General features: G+C 35.2%; 1 protein-coding gene across 2 annotated transcripts in view; it reads right to left on the bottom strand.

The window, feature by feature from the left end:
- GBE1 (1,4-alpha-glucan branching enzyme 1) overlaps positions 1 to 20682 on the bottom strand; it is a 243316-nt gene that overhangs the window by 42709 nt on the left and 179925 nt on the right. The gene's annotated exons all lie outside the window — the stretch shown is intronic.

Below are 20682 nucleotides of genomic sequence, written 5' to 3'. Positions count from 1 at the left end.
ACTCCCTAGTAGAGAGACTTAACTACTTGCTTATAACTTAATCAAAGAACCAGTATCAATTTGCCTTTGGACAATGCTTCCATCCCTCCAAGTTCCTGCCAACAGATAGTTATCCTCTTCTGCATCCCTGCTGTCAGCTCTTGCCTCTTCTCAGGCCACTGGTGCCAAAGAAATGAGGAAAAAAGTTCCTGAGCAGCACGGTGGCTTGTGGGAAAGACTGTGAACTTCTTCCCCCAGTAAGAAGAAAGGGTCTCAGTATTTGTACTTGCTTGCTTCAGGCGTTGCCCTTTGCTCTGGGTAAAACTGAGTTTGAATTTTAAAAATGTGACAGTGAGGTTATGAATTAGCCTATGAACTGGCTTTGAAGGCCATTAAAAGGGAGGATTCAAAATCACATAAACAGTCTCTATGTCTTTAAAATAATGGCATTGGAAATAGGACACATGGGTCTCCCAGAGAGGTTTGATGCAACCTAAACCACCACCCTCCTTCATTCAGGTAAACTATAAAATCTTCCATACGGTTAAGCCATTCTCTGCACTTCCATAAAAACTAAAATTCTAATAAGATTAAACAGTTTGGTAAAGACAAGAACACAGAAATGAAGCAATGCAACTAGTAATTTAATCAGCCATGTGTTTGACTTTTGTCATATCCATTCATTTCATTAGTTACACTAATCCATCTGTCAATGCTCATCACTATTACTTGTCCCTGGACGAGTAGAGTTTCTCTGCTCTCCCTTGGAGCTTCCTCTCTCAATATACAGACCTTGCTGCAGTCAAACCAGATGACCCACAGCAATATGATCACAGTTAGGGGTCTTGCCTCTCCATCTTCTCTCCACTTAGTCCCTGGTCTGTAATGCCTGTTTTTGCCTCCAGAAATCCTGTCCATTCTTCAACAACCAGCTTAAACATTATCTTCTATGTCAGAGACACATTTCTCCTTAAGTCTAAGAAACTTTTCTTTTTTTTTTTTTCAGCTAGATAAACTGTTTTCAAGAAAAGACATTTCCTGACTTTGCTTTATGGCTATGTGTCTAAGTTTTGTCCAATGACATACAAGCAGAATTATTACGTGAAGATTCTTTCTAAAGAGCGGACTTCAATGGTGATTGTTCACTTTTTGTTCTTCTTCCTTCTTCCTTAGAGAGTGTGTTTGGGAACTTTGATCTGGACTGTGTAGGAGATGGCAGCATCTCAGTTTTGTGATTTTTACTTTATATGGTGAAATATTTTGTACACGTAGACACACAATTAAGTGAATTTAACGTACTGAAAAACCTAAGAGTGTGACAGATGTCTAAGTAAACTTCCATTCTTTAGGTTAGAAGTACATATAGTACAGAGGGAAACAGTACCAAATACGCTATGATCATGGAACATGTCTTAAATAGTGACTATCCGAAATGAACATGATGTATTAAATTTTAAACAATATAAAGAAAACTATTCAGAAATAAATGCTTAGCTTGCCCAAAGAGTAAAGAAATATTTAAGAGACTCTAATTATACTAAAAATATTAAAATAAGTATGCAGAACAATACAACAGTCACATACAAACTGGCACATGAACGTATATAACAACTCTGTCAAAGTTGTCCCCAAACTTCTTGAAACTTTACATAGAGTCATTAAATATGTCTTTTTCACAGAGGAAAAAGAAACTTTAAACATTCCAAGTGACAGATGTCAAGACTCATGAATATCTAAATATTCATAACTTAGCAGACATTCTAAACAACCATCCAGGAATATATACATATTGACTTTAATGTTATTCCCGCAATCCACTAAAAAAACTTTATAGGAATAGTGGAAACACAGAGTGAAAACTTACTAAGAGGTAAACTCTACTAATTGACTTATATAACTACAAATTTGATTGCACAGTTTTATGCTTTCAAATAATTTTCTGGCTATAATTTAGAAGAGTCTTCAGTAAATAATTTCTCTTATAGAAATTAAAAAATAGGCAAAATTATGTGTGTACTGCAGGTGAAGCATGGGATATAGACACAAAAGACATGGATTTTAGGACTCAGTTTATCACTTAAAATATGTAACCTCAAGCTATGTAACTTTCCCTTATTTGTAATATAGTTAGAACTTACACTTTTTAAACACTTATTACATGCAAGGCATTATACCAAAGACTTCACATCATTAAATGTATTAATTCTTACAAGTGCTCAGTAAAATAGGTATCATTATAATACCCATTTTTGAGATGATGAATGTAAAGCACCAAAAGATTCAGTGATACAGGGAGGAAGACTGTCTCCAAACTTGAATTCTCAACCACTGTGCTATATTACCTCAAAATGAAAATGATAAAAAGTATACTGACTTTGCAGGTTGACTGTACTAAGTGAAATTATGCATAGAAAAATGCTTTATAAATTTTAAAAGTTTAAAGAAATGTAATATACATAGGAAAATTACGTAGGAGTGTATACAGGGAAAAGGACATAAAGAATAAGGATGCTGTGACTTGGCTACTGGCTGGATGTCATGAACAAGAAAGAGGAAGGAGCCACTGAAACGACTCTTAAGAGTTCATCTAATGGTTACTGGAATAGAGATGGTGACACTAATAAAAAAATTAAAAGGCATTATGGTTTGTAGAGAGGATGATTCCAGTTTTGGATTCAGTGACTTTGAAGAGCCAGCAAGATACCACGTAAAGATCTCAGACAGGCAGCTTCCAAATTTACATGTGTAGCTTAGAACAAAAGGTTGATTTTGAGATGTTGATTTGGGGATTATCTACATTAAAGAGATGCCCAAAGCCTAGAAGTAGATGAGCTTTCTGAGAAAGAAAGAGTAAGGGTAAAAAAATAAAGAAGACCCAGGACACCTGAGGTAATATGTACAATGTAAGAGAAACAAGGTGAAAAGGAGATTGTGAAGGACACGCAGGGTCATGGTTGATAAAACAAGGCAGGGAAGGAAGACACAAGGGGCGTCAGATGGAACCAGATGATCAAGAGAGTTGAGGAAGTGGGAGCAGAGACCTGCAGGTCAATGACGGTCTTGGAAGCCAGTTTGCCGAATGTAGAGACTCGGGCAGCAGGAGATCTACAAGGGTCTGAGTGTGAGAAAGAGGGATTAACACACATAACTATATAATGGAGTCTGGCAAAGCAGATGGAAACAGATAAAAATACCAATTAGCTTCACAGGTTAGTAACCTCTGTTGCAAAAGTTTTTAATAGTTTCTCAGATTCCTCTCCTATTTATTTCATTATGATTATCAAAATAAAACGAAAGTGTATAAAAATCATAGTAAAAAGAACTGTCTCCAGTCCAGTGCTTACTGTTGATATTGTATGTTTAGCCTTACTATAAAAGGAGACATTTATTTAACTACAACTTAAAACAATTTAGATGTGACTAGAGTACACCATCAAGTTGTAGGGTAAATACTGCTTGGCATAAAATATCTTATGATAAGGGTCAGAAAACAGCAAATGTTCTGCTAATTATTAAAATTCAAAAATTCTGTTTTTCTATTGGTGAGTCATAATGATTGTATCTGCCTTTTCCAAGTAATCTTCTCATGATAAAACAAACATTAAAATGTTTCTGACTCAAAAGGAAGCAAGCGTTTTGTGTACTCATGGTTAGTTACATAGACAGAAACAGATTTTAGGAAACAAAACTGTCTATATAGTGGATTTCAATATATTAAATGTTAATGTGTATAATGATTATGTTATTTTCTTATTAACAAAAATAAATAATTTTCATAATATGCATATAACAATACAGAGATATTAGAATTGTTTCCAATTTAAACATGTAACCTTAAAGTCAACTAATTAAATATGAACAGATATCCTTGTCTTTTACTCAAAAAATGATGGGTGTCTATAGAAAGAAAAATTAGAATGTAAAAGTTTCAATTCTTTATCATAAGCTGTCTGGCCTTTGATGTTATATTTGCTCAGGCAACTCTTGCCCTCATTTAGTTGGGGGCAGCATATACTGGCAAGGGAAAAAAAAAAAGCCAAGAATAAAATAATTAAATTGGAAGTAGGCTGGCGGTCATTCAAAACTTTTTTTTTTCCACTTTCAAAAATATTTAAAACTTAAATCCCTTCTTTTTCTAGCTACTTGAGGAGTATTTTCCAAGGGAATAAGAACCCTCATTAATACCACTTTTAGGAAGAATATGAGGCCAACGTCTCTGTTTTATTTTACAAAAAGAACATTTAGTTATGTGGGAATGGCCAAGCCATGACTAAAATTTCACTTGTCTACTAGAAAAGTAGAAACTACACATCAAACTAGAAAACTGAAATGATTATCCTTGAGATACTATTTTGAGATAAACAGAATCTAGTGGGCAACACTGGAATAAAAGAGCCAGAAGTTACAACAAATAATACAGTATTTTCAATTTTATGTACTATTGCCCCCTCCAACTACACACACACACACACACACACACAACTGCCCTCCACCCACTACACACACACACACACACCTGCCCTCCACCCACTACACACACACACACACAACTGCCCCCATCCACTGCACACACACACACACACATAAAACTGCCCTCCACTCACTACACACACACACACACACACACACACACACGAGCCTTTTAAGATATTTTTTTCCCTGTTTCCACCCCATGAAATGTAAATACTGCAGATCTACTGCGTATCTGTGTCTATATGCTGTGATGCTCTGCAGGGTAACTATTATAATACCTAAGATATTTTTTGCCCTCCTTTAACAATCAATTTTCACTCCCACTGGGGTGCTATCACCCATGTTGAGAGTGCATGAATCAGGCATGTTTATGAAACCAGAAAGACAGGCATGTTGCTGAAAAGAAGTGCACACAAACTTCTCGATGTACAGAAGGTGCATGCTGTCTGAATCAGGTAGTCAAGGAATTGTTTGATTAAACATCTTCAAAGACTACATAAAGGGAGCCTAGCTGGACCATGGGATCACTGCCCCCTGGATTTTATTCCCATCAAGCTCATTTTAGGAACTGTAGGAAAGTCTGGTTCTAAAAATATTAGGACTAACAAATACCTGAATGGTAACTTTCCAACTTTGCAAGCAGAAGAACGTGTTTGACTATTTTTATTTATTCTGTTAATATGTATTTGGCCTCATTTATAGGAGAGCCCATACACACACACACACACACACACACACACACACACACAACTGAAAAGTCTCCTAATTAAAAGACAGAGAGTGTCCTATTAGTTCACATAGCTTTCAGAAGACCTTTCTTTAATAAATAAAATGCCTTTTAAAAAGTCAATAAATGGATTTTTCAAAATGTACCAGCACCATAAATGTTTATTTGTACAACATGTAATAATTAAGTTCTGTCATGCTACTATTTTAAAGTCTATAGCTAGGCATAAAAGAGGCTGATCTTTAAAAATACTATTCAAAGTGCTCAGCATTTTTATGTTAAATAAAGAAAAAGTAAAGAAAATATGAATGTGAATTGACATGTGAAGCACATAATATAATCGATAATTTCTTACTAAACTGGAGATAATATATTGGAATAATCCAAGATATCAGAATGTCTTCTTGTTTGTGGAAAGGTGTTATTAAGGCTGACTAGGGTGGTAAGAAGAAACTATAAAAATAACTCAGCATAACAACTTCACAATAAATTTACTTACCCATCTTACCAATTTGGCATCAAGTATATCATGAACATTTAACTTACGACCTTTATATAATCATAATGCATATATGATTAAAATATTGAAAAGGTGTGGATTACCTAGGTTTTCAAATTTTTATGTCTGTCATCTTATCATCCCCAAATGGTCATTCCAGTGCATTTTAAAATGAATGGTGATTTTGTGTGTGTTGGTGGAGCTCAAATATCTATCATTAATTTTTACTAAAAATAACTCATAAGGGTCCATTAGACAATGGTGAACAAAGATGCAAAGCTGTTTCTGGGCTGTTTCTCCCAGGCTATGAAATTCCTCTATAAAAACTAAAAGTTGACATTTTTAAAGTTTAATAGCATAAACTTTTTAGTTAATTTTCAATACATTTCCTAAATATGTTTATAAAGGGCAGAGAACTATTGTATTGTAGGCTTTTTTATAATATAGTTTATCAACTGCTTATGCTTTAAAAGTTATGCTGTCTTTCTTTTAAATTTGTAATTTACACTTCTACAGGTACAACTTACTTTAAGCAACTTAATTATATGAAAATGTTTTCCTGAAAGATAAATCAGGTGGTAATTCTTTGCCATGTTACCGAATTCTTTAAAATAATACATTTTTCAAATGTATCTCAAGTCATTCATTTTATAAACTCTGAAATGAAAGAAAACTTTTCTAAATGACAGTTACTTCATAATGTGAGCTATACCTATACTACCTTATATTTTTAAAACTGCTTAAATCAAGTACCTGGATCATTTCTGAATTATGAAATAAAATGCAGAGGTTGATTCCAACTTGTACATTCAAAGAAACATATCTATGGTCCACACAGAACAAAAAGTGGTATTCAAGTACTATTACTTGATCACTTTGGAGATATTCAGTAAACATGATTTACCTAAATAATGTAATGATATTTTTATCCTTACACCACATAACTTAGGCAGAATTAACAATTAAGTGTCTTTTATTTGAGGGAATAATCAGAGGGATCCTAGTATTCCCATGGCTCTGGAAAACGGTAGCTTTATTTTCCTCATAATCTTCAGAAAAATCTTATTTAAAAAAAAATGAAGAAAATGACTTTGAACTCATCCACGAGGGATATATCCAACTTATTGATTGATGTGACTAGTATAGAAAGAACTGAGACCTACAATTTTAGACCCGTTTTAAAGAACTCCAGGGGCAGAGGATCTTGCAGTGCTATATTTAGTTGGAGGTGACTGCCCCTGAAATCCATCTCTCACATTTTCAGTCGAGTAACATATCTATACCGTGGATCTGACAATGTCAATCTCCTGAAAACCCTTCAATAGCTCTCTATGACCTGGCTTCTCTCTCATCATCCACATTCTAAATTAGTATGTCCCTCATTCTATTTCACCTGCCTAGCTTTCCCTAGTCACTGTTCCAGTGGGGGACAGTCACGGAGAATCAGGACAGAGAGAGAAGGGGCACTTGAAACTTAACCCCCTGCCTGCTGTAAGCCTTTCCTGGTGGCCCACCACTCCCTCCCCTGAGTACCAGTTCAGTGTTCTTCCCTGGGGGACTCACACCGCTCAGCGCAGATCTGGAAGGTGACATTTATCATCTAACAGACCTACTTCTGTCTGGCTTCGTCAGTCTCCTCCCCTCCTTGGACAGGGGGCTCCTTGAGCTAATGCCTACGTCTTCCGTTAGCCAGGTCCCAGGCTGGTGTCTGACATGGCAGTTAGGTGCTGAATCACTGTAGAACGAGGACTAACAAGTCATTTCAAATTCAGGCTTGAAATCTGAGAATGTTACTTTCTTCTTTGATTTATCTCATAGATCGCCACACAATATGAAATTTGGTTTGTTACATTCCTCTTTGACTCATCTCCTCCAGAGGGACGTCTATAGCTAGAGATTTGCCAACATCACTGACAATTTTGGCATACATTTCAGGTAAAATAACAGCAGAGTTGGCCCTCCACATCCCAGGCTGTGGAAGCCAGGGAGCTGACTGCACTATGTGATTTTACACAGGGACTTGAGCCGCCTTGGACTTTGGTATCCAAGGCGGCCTTGGAACAAGCCCTGCCCCCTCACCGAGGGGAAAAGAGGAATAATAAATTAGTTTATATCAAGCGGTCTTTTGGAGGCAGACAGACTGGGCTCAAATTCTGGCTCTTGTATTAATCTAAACAAGCCACTAAACCGTTCATTCTCCTCATGTGTGAAATGAAGATAATCATTCTAACCTCTTAGGGTTGTAACTCAGGTTAAGATACTATACGTAAAGTATTTATAGCACTACCTTGCTCAGGGTAGATATTTAGGATATTATAACTATTTTTCGAATAGTATGCACAAAGAATTAAGACAAGTCACCCAAATAATATGCATCTCCTTAATCCCTCAAGGAAAATATATTCCCAAAGAGAAATCTATGTTTCTCTAGTGAGAAAGGAAAAATAAAAAATTACTGTGTTTTCTAAGGAATTTAATCTCTCTACTAACTGAGATTAGTTGAGTATATTTCACCATCCTGCTTTGTTTGGGGGAGTGAGCTGGCATGGAGAGGTAAAACTCAGATAAGAATCTAAAGTTTTAGAGGCAGAGAAATTCGCCTTCTAAATCCTATCTCCTGCCAGAAAGTTGCTCAGAAGAAAGGTTGCCAGAGCAGATTAGTTGTGTTTAGAGCAGTCACCATCACATTCCAAGAGATGACAACCATACATGCAGCTCACCAGCTCTAGTAGTATAAAATCAAACAACTTTTGCATCCTGTGGTTAAAAGGATCTTTACAGCCTACTTGAATAATACTGGAAGAGTCAGTCATTCAGCCTCAGAGCCTAAAATAAACTCTCTGATCAATCGTTTTCGGAAGGAAGATCTGTGGGTTTCCTGATGACCTGTAGAAGCCTATGAGAAGTTCTAAAAGGCTGTGAGCCGAAAAACAAGACTTACTTTAAAGTAAAACTGGAGAGGAGAGAATTAGTGAGGGCGAGAAATGAATCAAGAGCCTAATACCACAGCAGAAATATCATGAAAGTAAAGAAAACTCATGCCATGGGACCAGTGGCGGAGAACAGGATGCTTATTCATTTATTGGTATCTCATTTAGGCAGATTCCACCAATAAATCAAGGTTATCATTCAGGTGGGACTCTGGGATTGGATCATGGGGAGGCTTAGTTGAAGATACAACAAAATTAGGAATTCAGGGCTATGTATGATGCCCATTATATATGAATTTATCTTGACTCACATGTCCTAGGATTACATCCTATTTTTCTGTCCTTAAGAAGATGAGCAATTTGACAGAGGATCCTGAACCTAGCTGACTCCCTGAATTTTGAGGATACTGCTGTGGGACACTGAAGCTCATGACGTGAGGCTCTGGAGTTTTTTTTTTTTAAATGCCAAGTAATAAAGCAATGAAGAAGGCTTGACGGGATTTGTACGTTTCTAAATAATGTTAGAGTACATAGTTCCTCCATTCTGCAAACTCAACCATCTACAACTCAACAATGGAGCTGGACAGGTTTATATATTATGGGTCTCTTTCTAATCCAGAGCTTTGTAGATAGTGAGAACATTCAGTGATACACACACACACACACACACACACACACACACACACACACACATACACATATATGTGAAAATAAATAAAACATACATCATATATTATATATATATATACACATACACACCAAGTATATATATATAGTGTGTGTGTTTGTGTGTTTTTAAGAGCAAAGAATTATGGTATTAACTTTAGAAAAAATTGTGCTCTTTTCACTGGGACTTACTTTAAGATCCAGGCCTACTTTATTGTTTCATTAGATTAGGAAATCTGCTACACAGTATACAAGTTGAAGTTCCTACTTATGATTATCTTACCTTGAGGAGACAGAGATGGAAAGGAAAACAAGTGCCTCTCATGTGTGGAAATTCTTTTTCTTTATGGTGCTATGATGATATACATTCTCTAGGACAAAAGTCAATGCCCTAGACGGTAGGCTTTGGCCCAAAATTCATAAGACTTTTGTACAGAAAAAGAATTTTACTTTCCCTACAAGTCTCTCTAATGAAAATAAACAACTGAACCAACATTAGTAATTAATATCCCAATTTATGAAGCAGTTTTAGAGAAATAAACCAAAGAGAGAAAAATTCTTGTTTCTGATACAAAAGGCCTAGAGGCAAAGGACCATAGCGTAGCAGACCTTGCTTAGATGGATAAAGACCACAGTGGCTCTCATACCGTTGCTCTAACTCCTTTCTTTGGGACTTCAGTAGGAGATCAGCCCAGCTGAAGAGTAGTTTCGGAAGAGTCAGTAACACCACACACATTGACACCACTGACAGCCATACATATTCCAAAAGATACGCAGGGCCCATGCAGGTGTCCTGCTCTGAGATCAAGACTGAGAGAATTCAGGACATATAGGTTCAGTTGCTTCTTATTTCCTCTCAAAATCCAGATCATTAGTAGAAACTTTTCCTATTTGTAAAGGGTGTGACGTAGTCAATCTGGTCAACGTGAGTGGGCTACGGACAACTAGGGGTGAGTTACATCAGAAACCTTTTCCAATAGGTTAAGGTGGAGCTTCTGTAAAGTGACTCTTCTCCCAGGTTATGATCAGCAAGGATTTGAAGGTTCTTTTGGGAAAGTTAATCTGGCAGAAGGAACATTTCCAGTACTGACAAGGGTGTTTAAATCATGTGGGGGAGAGGGAGAGGTGAGCCAATCAGCCACCTCCAGTGATTCCAGCACCATCTGGATCTGTCTTTGGCCCACCTTTCATTTCTGCATTTCCCTCCCGTCAGCGGATCTCTATGTTGTATCTCCACAAATTAAAATCACTTGGTGAGATTTTTTAAAAACAACTTGTGCCACAGCTTCAAGCTCACTGACTCAGGCTTGAAAGACTGATGGGGCTTGGGCTTCAGGATTTAAAGCTCCCCAGGTAACTGCAGTGGCACCTCCTTAACTCTGAGCACAATGTCATACTCGTGGTAAGTTCTCATTAAACGCCAGCCCAAATTGGTTATCAGTGCGTTGTGAATCAAATCAGGGCCATTACTTCTAAGTCTACGCCATTTAAAATAGATTCTCCTTGTGTCTCTGAGCATTTTACCAGGGCTTCAAGCCATTTGCAACAGCTCATATTGAGAATATTGCAGTTTTTCACAGCTCAGTTTTATAGACCTCTCCTAGCGGTGCTACATTCAGTAAACTTGCCTCAACAAGCTAAGAGAAAATGCCAAAAATTAGCACTCCTACTGTTCGGCAGAGTGTATTTTGTCTTCTTATAACTGCTTCAATTCCAGCACTTAGCGGGAAGACATTTAAATTTTTATTGTATTCCTATCTCTTGGAAAAAAGAAGAATTTACAAGTTTGACACTAAACAATCACAGATGGAAGATGTGAAGTAGAAGCACACATTTTACACTGAAGTATAATGTAGCTATCACTAAATGCAGACTGACACAAAATCCATCCAACTCTCCCTGTGGCTTCAGGGAGAATGTAACATATTCATTAAAGAATGTCCCACAGAATTTCAAATGTCAAAATACAATATAATCATATTGAGAAAATCCTTCAACTTTAGTAGTGGAAATTTCATAATACTGCTGAGAGAGAAAATTGCCAGTTTGTAATTATGTCTCTTTCTCCTCAGGTATCACTCATTAAAGAAATGAGAAATAACACTGTGGTAATGAGACTCCTAAACAAGAAAGTAATAAAAACATATGTACACATATCAGATGACCCACATTATTAATAAAAAACTAGTTTACTCTAAGGTCATGATTTTAGTTTGTTTATAGAGAAAACAATATAGAAAAGCAGAAAAGGCTTCTCATTTAAATTTTATTTGTTGATAAAAGTATATTTGAGAGAGTTTCTCAATACCGACCAGGAAAACTCCAGAAGCAGCCCCATTCCTGTTTGCCTTGTTGGCTCTGAGAAGTTCAAGTCCAGCCTCCTGGTCCCTCATTGGCCCTTCACTGACGGGTGGACTCACCACATACTCATCTTCCATCCCAACTTCCCTTCTTTTCCTCCTACATCCTCATACCATGCCCTCTACGATTTCTCTTCTAGAGCCAGAGAACTTTCCTTTATCTTTTATATCCTCCTGGAATTCTCTTTACTTCCTAGCCTGAAGGAGTCTTTTAAAACTTCCAAAGGCCAGGCTACGGCCAAGACCAATTCAATCACAATTTCTAGTATATTTTGAAACTCTTCAGATCATTTCAGTGTGCAGTTTTGAGAACCAGTGATTTATTGGTTCTGTATTATATCGCTTATTTTCTAATGCTTTCAAAATCCTTCCCTCTTTTTGACAGATGCCTGACAAAATTTCAACCCTTGATCAACCATGGCCTTCTAGAAAAAAAAAAGTCACCCAGCCAAAAGGCTGATTCAATATATAATCTTGATTAAAAATCTCCAACGCACATTTAATATTACCTAGATATCCTACTCTGGTTCTCTAGTATTCTCACACCTGAAGATGTCTATTTCATACTTTCACCTTTTTCTCCAACGTCTCTTACTCCCTCCACTCTCAAATGATGTCCTCACTGGTACTATAAAAGCTATCAAGCATGAACTTTTTTGCCTTCACACAACTCCAGTTACAACCACGCTGTACTTATACCCAGAAATTGACATGGAAACAATGAGTTTAAATTAAATGAATGAATAAATAAATGAGTGAACACCTCAGTGAGTCCTGTTGATTCCAGATTATTTGTGACATTTCAGTTTTATGCATTAATAGCTGATGTCATGGGGAATGTGTTTTATGACTACAACATGAGTTTTCAGCTTTCTGGACAATCATGCTGTATTATAGTAGTGAGGCATTGCCAGTTATGTTGATTTAACTCTGCTAGTTCAGTATTTTTTAAATGAGAAATCTGAATCATTTATGTTTTGAGATATACCCAGAGAGTTATATAAAGCATTAAAATTTCACGTGGAATGAAGGTGTACTCATTTAGAAAATGTTCTTCTATAACATAGCATCCCCAAGAGGAAGGAGAAAATGACAACCGCGAAGGCAAAGCTTCTGTTGCAAGATATTTTAGTTCAAAGGCTTTCTGAACAAGTGGAATATGAACATGACAGTATTGAAAACAATTCAGGTCACTCTGCATTTGAATCTCTATCAATATATGATGAAACTAAAGAAAATGGAGTCAAATTAAGGAGGGAAACCAAAACAACTTTCTTTGAAACAAAACTGGCAACAAGCTCTGTAGAAGACTGCAGTCCTTACCTACCATCCCCAAAATTATTAGATAAGACAATTTATTACCTGAAAATGAAGAAAATATCTGGAGTAATCTGTCCAGTGTAACTTTCTCCTTACCACTGCCCAGTCTAGGATAGGACTACAAGGAGATTTCTGAAGAGCCAGAAAATTTTTCATGGAAACTGATTTGGTACTAACTCAGTGATGACAACACTTTAATGCACTTTATTTTTTAAATTCAAATTTTAAAAATGATTACAAATTTTTTTTTAGTTTTTAAATGTATGATTAAATTTTCATCATTTTGTTCAGATAGCTGATTCTTAGGATTACATTCGACTTTATCTGCCAATATTTTAAATCAGCAAGATATTTGTTTAATGCTCAGATTTTAATTTATGCTTTATTTGCCATTTTAAAATGTTTGTACGTGTTTATATTTTAAATGAATTAAATATTTCACTTCTCTTTTTCTAGACCTCTAAGAGGAATTTAATAAAAAAAAAATACCATCAATGCACTATTTTGGTATTACAGTTGACTCCTGAACAAGGAGAGGGTTAATCTGCAATTAACTTATAGTTGGCCCTCCATATCCTCGGTTCCTCCACATCCACAGATTCAACCACCACGTGCAGTGTAGCAGTGTAGTATTTAACACTGAAAAATATTCACGTATAAGAAGACACGCCTAACCCACACAAGGGGAATCTGACTGCTGAGTATTTTAACATCCTTACTGAAAACAACCACCATGGAATTCACATAGTTATCTTACATCACAAGCAGCATGGATAACAATAAAAAATATCAGATTCCTTTTATCTTAAGAAATAAAACATTACATTAAAGAAAAGGATCTTTGTAGTTCAAACATGTGTTGTTCAAGGGTTAATTGTACCTGGAATTAATACTGCAGTGTTAGTATTGGTGTTTTTTCCTGGCACTGTATTACTGGACATAGTAACCCACTTGCCCGCCGTACCACACCTCTCTACAGTAACTCCTGATGTGTCACATGATGAGGGCACACCACCACTCCCTCTGCCGAAGTAGACTGGATTAGAAAAAGGTAGCACCTCCAAGATAACCAGATAATCACCAGAAAAATGGGGCAAAAAAATACCATTATCTCCATTTTCTTCTCCTATGAATTGCTTTAGAAGTTTATTTACGTACAAGTGTATGCATACCCAGGAGACATTGTGGGTTCAGTTCCAAACCACCTCAGTAAAGTGTATATTGTGATAAAGTTGCACAAATTCTTTGGTTTTTCAATGCATATAAAAGTTATGTTCACAGTATATCGTAGTCTATTAAGTGTGCAATAACATTACGACTAAAAACAATGTACATACCTTAAATAAAAAATATTAATTGCTAAAAAATGCTAATTATCATCTGAGTCTTTGGCAAGTTGTGGTAGTAACATCAAAGCAAGTCAAAACCATGATGTGGTTACCAAACACCTGTCAGAATGGCTATTATCAAAAAGTCTACAAACAACAAATGTTGGCGAGGATGTAGAGAAAAGGGAAACCTAGTACACTGCTGAAGGGATTGCAAATTAGTGCAGCCACTATGGAAAACAGTATGGAGGTTCCTCAAAAAACTGAAAACAGAACTACCACATGATCCAGCAATTCCAATCCTGGGCATATATATGAAGAAAATGAAAACACTAATTTGAAAAGATACATGCATCCCAATGTTCACAGTAGCATTGTTTGTAATAGCCAAGATATGGAAGCAACCTAAGTGTCCATCAGCAGATGAATAGATAACTGTGATATAAATACACACACACACACCACACACACACACACAGAGATGGAATATTACTCAGCCATAAAAAATAATGAAATTCTGTCATTTGCAATGTGGATGGACCTAGAAGGTATTATGCTTAGCGAAATGTCAGAGAAAGACAAATATTCAATGTTATCATTTACATGTGGAATCTAAAAAGCAGAACCAACAAATGAATATAAAAAAATACAACAAATAGACTCACAAACTAGTTGTTACCAGTGGGGAGAGGGAAAGTGGGGAGCAAAATAGGGGTAGGAGATTAAGAGACACAAACTATTATGTACAAAATAAATAAGCTATAAGGATACATTGTAAAACACAGGGAGACATAGCCATTATTTTATAATAACTTTAAATAGGGTATAATCTAAAAAAATATTGAATCACTGTGTTGTACACTTCAAAGTAAGATAATATTGTAAATCAACTATACTTCAATAAAAAAGATCACTGACCACAGATCACCATAACAAATACAATAATGAAAAAGTTTAAAAGATTGTGAGAATTACCAAAATTGGGACTGAGATAGAAAGTGAGCAAATGTTCTTGTAAAAATGGTGCCCATAGCCTTGCTCAAAACAGGGTTTCTATAAACTTTCATTTTGTACAAAATGTAATTATCTGTGAAGCACAATAGAGTGGAGCACAGCAAAAGGAGGTGTGCCTGCAACATGTGTATTCACTGAGGTCATCCTATGTGTAAAGCAAATGGTTTTCATCCTACATTTATTTTTAACCATCAATCAAACATTAAACTAATTATAAAAATAGTAAAGACATATCCATATAGATTATCAATAATCACATCTCATATTTCTAATCTGTATCACTTTATACTATAAATAGAGGAACAAATAAACCATAAAGCTATTCAACCATCAATCAATACGAAGCCTTTTTACTGAAGAGTTCATGGTATTTTAAAGTGATTGAAAATCACAGTTTTTCATTAAACTTGCCAATCAATGAATGATCTCTAAATTGACTTCCTCAGGCCCCAGTTTTTTCATTTTTTTGAAGTTTAATATTCCTGACTGACTTTAAATCTCACTCCACTGCTTCAGTCCTACTCAGACTTTTACTGAGTTCATTGTATGACTTTCTTGTGCCTTTCTAGTCTTCTAAGTTTGTCTGGTGGAAGCAGCACATAAATTCCAACAACAATCTAATTTCCTACCACAGTTTCCTACATATTTACATGACATTCTCTGCTTATCTCTATCACTGTATCCAGTGAGTGTACTAGTATAGAGATACTCGTCTGCTTATTTGTCCCTACTCCCTTTTGGATTTTGAGACCTTGAGGGTAAGAACTATTTTTCACCTAGGAATATTCACCACTTAGCAATACCTGGTACTTAGTATGTACATATAAATGTCTGAAGCATGAAGGAATTTTATAAATTGTGTTAAAACACATTCTAGAATGTATTATGAATATATTAAATGTATCGTTTAAATTGATGTATATCTCAAATTCACTGAACTTGCCTTATATCAGTCTGCCTTCTCTATCTCCCTCCCTCCTCCTCCTCTCTGTGTGAAATACATCTGTGCACAAGTATGCCAGAAAAACATACTAAGCTTATCCAAAGGTCACACACACTCATACACAGAAACCACATAATACATAATGTTAACTGATTAATAGGATATTGGCTTATCCTAGAAATGAGAATTGAGGTGACCGTCAGATCTCCTCATAATGAAAGCTAAGTAAGATGTTTTAGTAGCAACATTCAGTAGACGTCACTATGAGTTAAAAACCAAAAAAAAAAAAAAGTAATATTTACTCTTAGTGAGACTGATTATAGAAATGGCTTAATTTCTGTATAATTAACCATTTAATATCACCTAGGAAAATGTCATTTGGTTTTTAACAAGGAGTTATCACCTTTACTGGTTTTCAAGAAGAAATGAATTAAATATTTTAAGAAACTTTTACATTAAACAATATATCACCAGATAAGATTCTAAAGAAACTGTTAGATGAAATTATAACCTCAGCATTTAGGACCCATGTATTTAATGAAATAACTAACAATATTAAAAAATAGTAGAAGTAATTTCACTTAAAATTAAATTAAATTTAAATAAACATTAACAATGAGCTATGTGCCTGGCAATATTCTAAGTCTTGCGTGCGTATTAAATCATTTCACCCTGAAAACAACCCTCTGAGGCAGGCATGGCTCCCTTCCATCACTGAGCAAACAAAAGCACAGAGTGATGATCAATCCACTCAGCTCACAGAGCTAATAGCTCGGGTCCTCACCCAGGTCCTTTACTTAACCACTACGCTCTACCCTTAGTCTCTAAAAAATACGTATTAACCATACTTTGGTAGCTACTCTACACATTGATCTAATAATTTTTTCCCTAATTTTCTCCAACTGGAAATAGAAGAAAAAGACAATGGATCAGCTGTCGTTCCCTAGTTGTTCAACCTTAGGCATGTCCTTCTTGCTCTCCGAGCTGCAGTTTTAGTAAAATGGGACTTGGAACATCTACATTGATACCTGAGTACTCTTCTTTTACCCTATGTTTCTTTGAAACTAAGACAGTATAGAAAAAGAAAATTTTTATGAAGATTAAGTTAGATGATGCATGTAAAAGTATTTTAGAAAACAGAGAATGTATGTCAATATAAATTTACTTTTATTACTCTTTATCATTATAGCTCTTTTATGATCAGTGTCGTAAAAATATAAAATGTATTTAGCTATCCCTGCTCCTCTTTCATATAATGATATGGCAGAAGAACAGGAAATATAAACCTATTTATTCATAATAAATTTAAATAACCTAGCAAATAAAAAAAAAATCATAGCAAATATTCCCCTGCTTTAACCAGAATGAAAGAAATTTTTGAAACTCAAAATTAGGAGTATATAACACAAAAACAAAATAAATCAGCTAAACTGGTATCACTGTGAGGAAATCCATAGTGATCTTAATGATTTTTAATAAATAGAACACATATTTAAATACTTGACAAATTTATGTAAACATATTTTAATGAAAAACTACAAAATGTGTTTCTGTGAGATTCTTCTTTTAACTCATCCTTTCTCTACTAGAGCTAAATAAAAATAAAACTCCAGAAAGCTAACAAGTTTAAAAAATGCCTAAAACAGAAGTAAACAAACAGATTGCTCCTCGGTCTTGAATTTCTTAAGTTGATAAAAATTAATTTCTTACAAGCCACTTGAAAAAAATAACTTTGCTTAAAATTACAACTGGTGATTGCAGCTAATGAATTATTGCTAAAAATATTACAATTATATATAATACATATACATATATATAAGTGTATAAAATCTCCTTTTTCAGGAAAATGGGAAAGTCTTGTGATGTCCTAGATACCGCGCTAGTTGCTACTAATTCCTGGAGATATAATAGTAAATAAGATACAGATGGCCCCTATTTTCACTGAGTTTTAAAAATATCAAGGCAGTCATATATTTAACAGGTTTTTAAAAAATGTTACTTTGTTAAGTGTCACAAAAGGTAAGTATAGGGTAATATAAAATGAATCATAGGTAAAACTAGTGAACTTTGAGGATTTAGAAACGGCTTCCCTAAGGAAGTAAGATATGCAGATAAAGAATTTGGTCAGGAATGGCAGGGGATGTTTGAGTAGAATGATTCCAAGAGGGGAGAACAGCGAAATGTACAGAGTTCAGAGTGGAAGGAGGTTGATACATTCAATGAACTGGAAGAAGGCTTGCTTGGCTGGGGCAGAGCAATCAACGGGGAGACCCTCGGGAGACCTTTCATGTGAGGCTCATGGGTCAGCTGGAGGACACTGTAGTCATCAAAGCCATTAGGCATGAGAGTGACATGATCAGAAAGTGGAAAAAAATATTTAAACCCATTGTAGCTCACAGGGAAATATTAAATTTCATAAAACAACATCAGTATCAGAAATTATGGAGCCTTTGGAGATTACTAATTTTAAACTTAGTAGAGAAATACTAGATTTAGATAAGATATTGAGACAGAAGGAATTTTTTTTAATACTATCTTAGAGTTAAACATTATAAGACATTTGAAGGACAAAAGTAAGGGTAAAACTTCAAAAGGTCTTCGAGTCCTACATCAAAGAATAGTCTCAAAATGATATTAGATACCACAAATATGGTCAATTTACAGACCTTACAGAGAGATGCTAGAAATAATTACATTTATTTATTGTGATACTATTAAAAGTTCCATGGGAAGAGTTTCCAAAACAGAATAGAAGCTCAGATAGCCCTAGGATGAATGTAAACAGTTAAGGTGGTATGAATATAAATATTTCATAAAGTTTATGAAGTTACTGGAGATGTGTTAATGTACTAGCTGTCTATGATCTGTTCTTACCTTTTTCCAAGACTCAGGAATAGTTCGCATTATGAACTTTCATCATACCTTTTTTATTTGAAAGTTATCAATATTAAATTAACTAGGGTGATTAAGTCACTGTCATCTGTAGATTTGTTTTACTCTGAAGCTCTCTTATATGCTATAAGCTAGAACTGTCTTCAACAAAGGACAGTCTCAGGAAAAGGTCTCTCTTTGGTCCTTCAAACTACTGATGCTCTCAGCTCTGAGGTACAGGCTTTTGAGCTAACACAACTTCTAGACTAAAGCAGTAAACCAAGATAGGATTCCTAGAATTCAAGGATGCAGTGGGCTTAAGAACTAAAGACATAGGACTGACAGTGTGAACTCAGAGATCTTATTTGATTTTGGTTCTCTATCTGGAAAGTTGTTTGAGTTTCCAAGTATAAAAGGAAGCCCCTTCATTTTCTTTTTAATCTATCCCTACACTATAACAATTTAATAAACTCTGCTTTTGGAAATGAAATAAAACATTTATAATTTTCTCACTAAACCCCCAGTTCTCCTTGCTCCACACGGTGACATAGTTATTTACATGGCTTATAGACTCCACCTTTTCATCAGGATATAACTGAATAAATTGATTATGTAACTAAGGCCATACTGGAAAGGCCATATTTGTGAATGGTGTTCATTGTGTCAGGGAGGACCAGTTGCTTTTAAGGAACTGAGGCTGGTTTTTCTTATGGATACAATGCCTGCAAAGTCCACCCAGGAAGCCCAGCCTGGTGGTGGATGGCAAAGTGTAGTCGCATAGGTCATGAAGGCCACTTTCTGAGAGCTGGGAATATTAACAAATTCTGGTGAACCTGAGAGGAATGCACCGACAGGTACAGGTTGCACAGGTGAAATCTGGTGAGTAGTTTATTGGGTTTGGTTTCCTAACCTCAAGTTAGCAAACAAAAGAGGCTTTAGAGGCTTTTAAAAGTCCAATCTGAGATTTTTTTTTAATAAAAATTTCCAAGTAGAAATGAATTAATCTGAAGCTCTAAGACTTTAATTGTAGAAAAACAAGTCAGCTTCTTATATGCATTTCCCAGTCTTTCTACCTCTCTCTAGCCTAAAATCTGGTGACATTTCCTAAAATTCAAATGGTCAAAGTTGACCAAATAGAACAGAAAATGGTATTAGTTGATTTCTACGCTTTATCATTCAAGATCCTTCAGACAACAATGACATTTGAATATTCATGTTTCCTATTTTTCTAAATAAATATTTATTTTCTAAATAAATATAAACAGTATCTTGGGCCTTGGTTTCCACATTTATAATACAGATATACTGGTATACAATTACCTCAAAAAAGACTAACAATATTAGCTCAATATATTATGACATGATAATTATATCTTTCTTATGTTCTATGTGCATCACCAAAATAATAAAATTAATTCAGAATGATCAAATTCAGAATACTAACTCTATTTTCAAAATTAGTTCACCCTATTTACTGACAACAATAGTAAATAAAATACCAGCCATTAGATTACTTTTGCATCATGTATTAGTATAACAATAATTTTAAAGTAATTTAATTTCTACGGTTTA

This window comes from Camelus dromedarius, chromosome 2 (genome assembly GCF_036321535.1).
Source record: "Camelus dromedarius isolate mCamDro1 chromosome 2, mCamDro1.pat, whole genome shotgun sequence".
Taxonomy (NCBI): Eukaryota; Metazoa; Chordata; class Mammalia; order Artiodactyla; family Camelidae; genus Camelus; species Camelus dromedarius.
Note: the sequence above shows the minus strand (reverse complement) of the source record. Positions and strands in the feature narration are given on the sequence as shown.